The sequence below is a fragment of the Aphelocoma coerulescens genome, chromosome 13, assembly GCF_041296385.1.
Source record: "Aphelocoma coerulescens isolate FSJ_1873_10779 chromosome 13, UR_Acoe_1.0, whole genome shotgun sequence".
Lineage (NCBI taxonomy): Eukaryota > Metazoa > Chordata > Aves > Passeriformes > Corvidae > Aphelocoma > Aphelocoma coerulescens.
The window spans coordinates 12,658,527-12,666,153 of record NC_091027.1 but is presented as its reverse complement, the minus strand read 5'-3'; the positions used below and the strand labels follow the sequence as shown (position 1 = coordinate 12,666,153).

Genomic DNA, 7,627 nt, shown 5'->3' with positions numbered 1-7,627 from the left:
AGCTCTGTGAACCAAATTGTCACAAGTATAGAGTATGTTCTAGTCATTCAGTCCAGAAAGTTTGTGAAGACATCAACTAAATAATTTTTTCTGTGTTTGCTAGATTCGTGGGTTTTTTTAAAATAAAAAGCCTAAATAATCCTTTGCTAATACCTCTAAGGCTCTAGAACAATTCCAAATTTACTTGGTTTTTACGTATTTTGGGTTTAATTTAGCTGAGCATTGAAGAGAGACTTTTCAATCCTTAAAGAATTCATGAGCAGTTATAAAATGTTAGTTGATCCAGTTGCAAACAGAAGAGGAAATATTCAAAATTACTGAGTAGATAATTCTAGGAGTACTGTTTTCCTTACCAAAAAAAAAAAAAAAAAAAAAAGGAAAGGCAGGTTACTGAAGTTGTAGTTCCAATACCCTGTGACCGATGGTAAAGCTTTGTAAAGGGAAGGCCTGGTGAAATCATGGCTCCGGCCTGTTACTTAGCCTAAGCAGAAATGGACTGTGGGAGAATGACTCAGCTAGAATAGAGGAAGTGAGGCATGCTGCATGAATGCCTGGTGCCTGCACCGTGGTGTATGGTGGTTGGTTAAATTTGGTTTGTTGTGCCTTAAAACTATGTAAACTAACAACCAATCAATGGCATAAAAAGGCTGGGGTTTTTTTTAAATGAAGTTCCTCCTCTGCACCTGCCTGGGGACTCCTCGCTGCTCCCTAGCGTTACATCTGGCGCCCGAAACGCGGAAAGCAACCCTATGACGAAAAGCGGACCTCACCCGGGACTGAAGCCCCCAGGCCCCAGGAGCGGCCCCGGCCCGCGACCTACACCGGTTCCCGTGGACCCCCCACAGCGGCCCCACGGTGTGCCCAAGCCCACGCAAAGGACTCCGGCAGCGGCTCCAGGCAGCGCAGCCCTACAGTGAGCTCTGGTGGCAAGCTGCGGCGGCAAACCCAGGTGGCACGCCTAGATGACCTGAGCGACCTGTCAGCTTCACCTTATCAAACTTCAGCGCGTGCATTTGACACTTTGAGGTGAGCTGCGATTGATAATGGGTACTAAGCTGTCTCTGGAGCAGAAACAGACCCTAGAGACCATGCAGCAGCTTTTACGAAGGCAGAACAGAGACGTTTCCGATGCTAAATTACTTTCTTTCCTAGATTGGCTTTATCAAAGATTTCCCGCTAGCCAGCATTTATCACTTAGATGCTTGGCAAATGGTTGGCAAGTGCGGGTGATGTCTGCACGTCCAGGCATCTCGCGACTTGGGGAATTATAATGTCAATTCTTACAGAATCTAACGCAGGTTCGGCTTCTCTGCTCTCTTGGGAACCTGTCTTCCCCCCACAGAGCTGCCTTCTTTGGCAGCTGTCTCCCAGGGAGACACATTCCTGCATAACAGCTCCCCCGCATTCCAGTCTCCCCCCTGTCCTAGAGCTCCCTCACCGCCTGTCCTCCCCAGCTCCGCCCTCCCCACCTCCGCCCCGCCCAACCCCCCCCTCTGTGCTGCCTATTCCTCCCACGGCCCCTGTGCTGCCTGGCGCTCCCGGCTCTGCCTCCGCGCTGCCCACCTCTGTTACAGTTTCCACGCCGCCCAGGGTTTCTCCCGCAGTGCCTCCACTTTCGCCGCCCACCCTCTCAGCACCAGCCCCGCCTATGGCTGTTTCACCAGTCCCCTCCATGGCTACCTCTGCGGCTGACTGTGGCCTCCCAGCCTTGGATGCGGATATCCCTACAGCCATGGTGAATATCAGGGCCTCTCCGACTAGTCCCCCATCCTCTCAGGGCCTTTGGAATGCTGGAGCTACCCCTCCCCCATGCGGGCCCCCAGGCCAAGCCACCCCCCACCCCCCCCACCGACTGGCCCATGCCAGGAGCTGCTGGCCAGCTCTGCTGTCCCTCCGGAGATTGTTACTTTGAAGAGCTATTCAGACACGGCATCCTGTGATGCCCAGGCAGTACAGCAACTGTACCCTACACATGATCGGGACAGGGTTCCCCCATATCTAACTGCAGTTACCCTGTTGTCTACGAACAGGCCAGGCCTCCATCCTATAAAGATGTAGAGTACTCTGTCCTGAAAGAGTTGCACAGGCTGGCACAAGATGCGGGTGCAACTTCTGAGCAACTCATTACATATCTACACACATTAAGTTCTGCCTATATTCTCACTCCTGCTGACTGGAAAAATATGACAAGAATGGTCCTGACGATGACCCAGTATCTTATCTGGTTTTTGGCCTACCCTTCATCTTGCCTGTCTCAGGCAAGTCTACTGCGGAAGGACACATACAGCCATCCTCTAGCCCTTGGAACACTCCTGTATTCTGCATTTCCAAGAAAAGTGGTAAATGATGACTGTTGCACAACTTGCATGCGGTAAATGGCGGTCATTGAACCCATGGGTGCCTTGCAACCTGGACTTCCCTCTCCTGTGATGATACCTCTCAATTGGCCCCTTGTTGTCATAGACGTAAAAGACTGCTGTTTTGCCATTCCCTTGCACCCTGATGATGCACCTTGTTTTGCTTTTTCAGTGCCCACCCTGAACCATGCAGAGCCAATGAAAAGGTATCACTGGACAGTTTTGCCGCAAGGCATGTGCAACAGCCCAACTATATGCCAGAGGGTGGTAGACCTTACTCTGCAACCTGTCCGCTGCCAGTTTCGTGAAGCGACCATGTAGCACTGCATGGATGATAGTTTACTTGTAGCTAAAGATCATTCTGTTTTGTGTTCCATACAGGTGGCTGTCGTTCCGGCAGTTCTAGCAGCTGGCTTGGTTGTTGCACCCGAGAAAGTGCAGCAGCAGGCCCCGTGGCATTACCTAGGATGGAAAATTACTCAGCAGACTATCTGCCCTCAGCCTGTAAAGCTTTCTGTTAAGGATAACCTGACCTTGAATGATTTGCAGAAATTTTTCGGTTCCTTAAACTGGTTACATCCCATTCTAGGTTTATCCACAGAACTTTTGCACCCCATGTTTGCTTTACTTAGGGGTGATCTTAATCTCAATTCTCCCTGACAGCTGACTCCTGAGGCTAATAAAGCCCTAGATCGTTGTGCTCAGGCTCTGGAAAGTCATCAGAGCTGGAGATGGGACCCTGATGAACCTGTTTCTCTTGTTATAGTGGCTAGCAAGTTTCAACCCTTCGCTGCCATGTTTCAGTGATTTCCTGATGACAGTGATCCATTGCATGTGCTGGAGTGGCTATTTTTCCCTCACACAGCAACAAAAACCGTATGGACTATCCGTGACATGTTTGCACAGCTCATCATGAAAGGCCACAAGCGGCTGCAGACGCTCAATGGCCATGATCCACATGTAATCTATGTACCTGCGAACAAAGAAAACTTGTCATGGTTGTTGTCAGAGGACACTTAACTTTCAGATTGCACTTGCAGACTTTTCGGGACAATTGTCTATCCACTACCCTTCGCATCGCCTGTGGACGGAGGTGGGTAGCCTCCCCTTATATGCAGAATGCAGCTGCAGCATGACTCCTGTCAACAGAATGACAGTTTTTACAGATGCATCCAGCAGAACCAGCAAAGCTGCAGTAGTATGGCGGGAGGGTGACTGCCTGATGGCATAAAAGGGTTCTGACAATGCAAAATGCTTCAGTGCAAATCCTAGAGTTAGCTCCCACTGTGCTTTTTAGTTGTTTTCACAGGAACCGCTCAATATTGTAACTAATTCTGCATATGCTGCTAATGTAGTTGTTCATTTGGAATCTTCATACTTGCGCTATGTTGATAACCCAGTTTTATTTGCAGAGCTGCGTACACTGTGGCTTTTGATTAACAACCAGCAGCATGACTTTTACGTGCTTCATGTCTATTCTCATACAGGTTTACCTGGACCTATCATGGAAGGTAATACTTGTGCTGATCTTACTGTCATGCCAAATGTTGTGCCTAATAAGTTTGCTCAGGCTAAGCTGTCTCATGACTTCTTTCATCAGAATGCACGCTCTTAACGAAAGCAATTCCAACTGACTGCCTCGCAAGCTCAAGACATTCTGCTTTCCTGCCTCTCTTGCCGTGGAATTGCCCCTGCTCCTTTAGCAGAAGGTTTCAATCCTTGAGGCCTAACTGCTAATTCTGTCTGGCAGACTGATGTTACTGATGTTCCAGAATTTGGTCATTTAAAGTATGTTCATGTAACTGTTGGCACTTCTCACATTTTTTGGTGGCAACTGCCTGCACAGGAGAAAAGGCTCGTGATGTTACTTGACACTGGCTCATATGCTTTGCTATTTTAGGCCTCCCAGACACTACAAAGACTGACAATCGCCCTGCTTATGCTTCTGAGAGGACTCACCAGTTCTTGTAGCAATGGGGTATCTGCCACAGGATGGGTATCCCTCACTCTCCCACTGGTCAGGCAATTGTTGAACGTGCCCACAGAACACTGAAAACTATGCTTCAGAAACAAAAGAAGGGGGAGTTGGAGTGCCCACATGGTAGGTTAGCAAAAGCCCTGTATGTTCTCAGTTTCCTGAATTGAGATGAAGCTGGCCAAACAGCATGCAAAAGGCAATATTCTTTTGATACAAAGGCTCATTCTAGGCCTCTGGTGATGGTAAAGGACCCAGGAACAGAGAAGTGGGCAGGACCTTTAGACTTGTTAGCGTGGGGAAGGGGTTATGCTTGTGTCTTCACAGATCACCACGTGAAATGGGTTCCTTCGCGGTGTGTGCAACCATTTGTTGCATCATCCTGATCAGTGAAGGCACTGCAAGTGTTGTACCCCCTACACTGGACGGCGCAAACATGTGGATCACCGTTGCAAATGATACGCACACTGATACTATGTGCATCTCCATGACAACTCCTAATGATCCTTTTTGCACGTGCTTGGTAGGGATACCCATTGACAGAAAACGCTTTGGTAAGCTGTATAATGAAAGCGTGCAGCAAAACTGCATGGCCCCAGGTATATTGCAGCCTATGTGGTGGTGCCAGGACCCCTGGTGGAAGACCGCAGGACAGGATGAGACATGGTATAAAGATGTGAGAAGGCTGCATGACTTTCCAGCTTTGCCCTCGCAGCCACAAGAACTAGACATGCTAGGGACTTTGCGCACTTCACTACGCTTTCACGTTGATGGTACCTTTGGTGTTTATATAAACAGTGTTAACTTTGATGTCTCTCCTAAAGGTATTTTCAGCAATTCTTCCTTGTGGTGTAATCGGACCTTGGAAAGTCAACTGACATCCGGCATCAGCACTATTGCTCTCCACGGACTTGTTCTTAATATGTGGGGAGCGCATCTGGGAAGGTATACCAGGCATAGCTGTTGGCGGATCTTGTACCATTGGCCAACTAACCTTGTTTCATCCAAATTGGACTGCTCTAATTGCGGCAGCACAGCATCACGTTAGGCGCAGCACGCAGGTTCTTAATGAGAAGTGCAATCCAACGGTAACTTTCTGGAACACTGCAGAGCGCATCTCTGCCAGTTTAGTACCAGCAATTGGTACTACTCACGCTTTGGCTTCTTTAAACAAGCTTGGCTGCTGGCTTGCAAAGGAAGCTAACGCCACTAGTGCCACTCTTTCAGCTATGCTGATGGACGTTAAATTGGTGCGACATGCAGCAGTGCAAAACAGGGCAGCCATTGACTTCTTGCTGTTGGTTCAAGGCCATGGATGTGAAGATTTTGACGGCATGTGCTGCATGAACTTAATTGATCATTCAGAGTCTACCCATAAGAGCATCAGTAATCTGAAGCAGCTCATTATGCAGTTACAGCAACATAATGAGGGTGACTGGTGGGGGGTGTCTTCATGGCTCAACAGCCTTGGCTTTGGCTTTGGGACATGGTTTAAATGCTTAGCAATGTATAGCATAGTTATCCTTGATGTGTTCTTAATGATTATGATACGTATCCCATGTATTTTATCTTATGTGCAACAGATGATCAGTAACAGTCTCAATAAGATAATGGCAATACCGGCGCAGTTTTAGCTGTGCAACACTTAAAAAACAAAGAAGGAGGAAGTGTGACCAATAGGTAAAGCTTTGTAAAGGGAAGGCCTGGTAAAATCATGGCTCCCGCCTGTTACTTAGCCTTAGTAGAAAGGGACTGTGGGAGAATGACTCAGCTAGAATAGAGAAAGTGAGGCATGCTGCGTGAATGCCTCGTGCCTGCACCGTGGTGTATGGTGGTTGGTTAAATTTGGTTTGTTGTGCCTTAAAACTATGTAAACTAACAACTGACTTAACAGCATTGTAGTGACAGGCATAAAAAGGCTGGGTTTTTTTTTAAATAAAGTTCCTCCTCTGCACCTGCCTGGGGACTCCTCACTGCTCCCTAGCATTACAATACCCCTTGCAATGTCTCTGAGTTCATGCTGGGTACATTCCAGACCCATAAGAAAATCATTCTATGTTCACACAGCTGTTGTCAAACTCAGTAACTGCTATTCTGCCTCGAATTGTTTTGGAGTAAAGGGAAGATAGCATTCATGAAAAACAGATAGAATACAATGAATTGTGGCACTGTTCAGAACAGTACCAGCAAACACAGGCTGCAGTCAGTCCACATTTGCTTTCTAATGTGAGCTCTTCACAGCTCTGGTTTAAAAAGCTTTAACTGAATGAGCTGCTGCCTGTTGGAGGTGGAGGAAGCTCTTTGCATAGGATGGAAAAGCTGCTGAATCCAAAAATACCCTTACAACCAGGCATTGCATCTGCTACTTCAGAGTGAACTTGCAGCAAGTTCCCAAATTTTTACCTGCAACCTTTGTTAATCCAGAGCTGTCTTAATTAAACACACACTCTTTTAGTCATCCATAGAGAACCTTTGCGGGCACCAACGCAGAATTTACTAAACTGCATCAGGCAGTAAAATGATAGGCAGTGTGAATCCAGGATGTTTTAAGAATAAAAACTTTGAATTGCTGGTGTGTGGGCAGTAAAAACAACAGTGCCTTCCAACAAGGTTTGAAGAGCCATTTTTCTAAAAATAATGAAAGTAAAAGTGAAGAATTTATTTTGTTGTATTACAGGCTGCCTTGCATTGTTTAGACACCTCAGAAGCTCTGGGAAAGTCCACTGCAAAAGGGCCAAACAGAAAGATGGGGGCTTAGAGAGAAGGACATAGGAAGATGTAAAACATAAATGGGAAATGGGCATTCCTCAGATGAGCTGCTTCGCTCCTCATGACTGATAGGAATTGTAGTTTAAGTACAGCAGCACCAAGCTTGCTGTAATTTCATGGTTACTCCTCATAGGGCCTCCCATTGAACCCAGGAAGAAAAGCTCCCCCCTGCCTGGTTTTATGGCCACCTTTCATGTCCCTTGCAATACATGTAGTATGGTATTTAAGTAAAACATTATAAAATGAAGGCCTTGTTGCCTATGTAAAATTATGGCTCAGGCCTGTTACTTTGACTAGAGAAGGACTGTGAGAAAAGTCAGTGAGAAGAAAAACAATTAGTTTTTACCCATGAGAATGTAGTATCAACAGAAGCAAGAAAGTTAAATAGTAGAAGGAGAAAACAGCAACATATCTGCACCCATTATTTTTCTGAATGCTTAAATGGTTATGCTAGAGGTAGCCAATGGTAGTATGTTGTAGTTAGTAATAGCCTATGAGTCTATTGTAGTTTAGCAGCCAATGAATC

General features: G+C 46.7%; 1 long non-coding RNA gene across 1 annotated transcript; it reads left to right on the top strand.

Annotated features, from left to right (window-relative positions):
- The first annotated feature begins 671 nt into the window (after window positions 1-671).
- LOC138117999 (uncharacterized) lies at window positions 672-6,291 on the top strand. The gene is made up of 2 exons (XR_011154938.1): window positions 672-1,026; window positions 2,739-6,291. It is a non-coding gene; the product is annotated as an uncharacterized lncRNA (long non-coding RNA).
- Window positions 6,292-7,627: the final 1,336 nt, after the last annotated feature.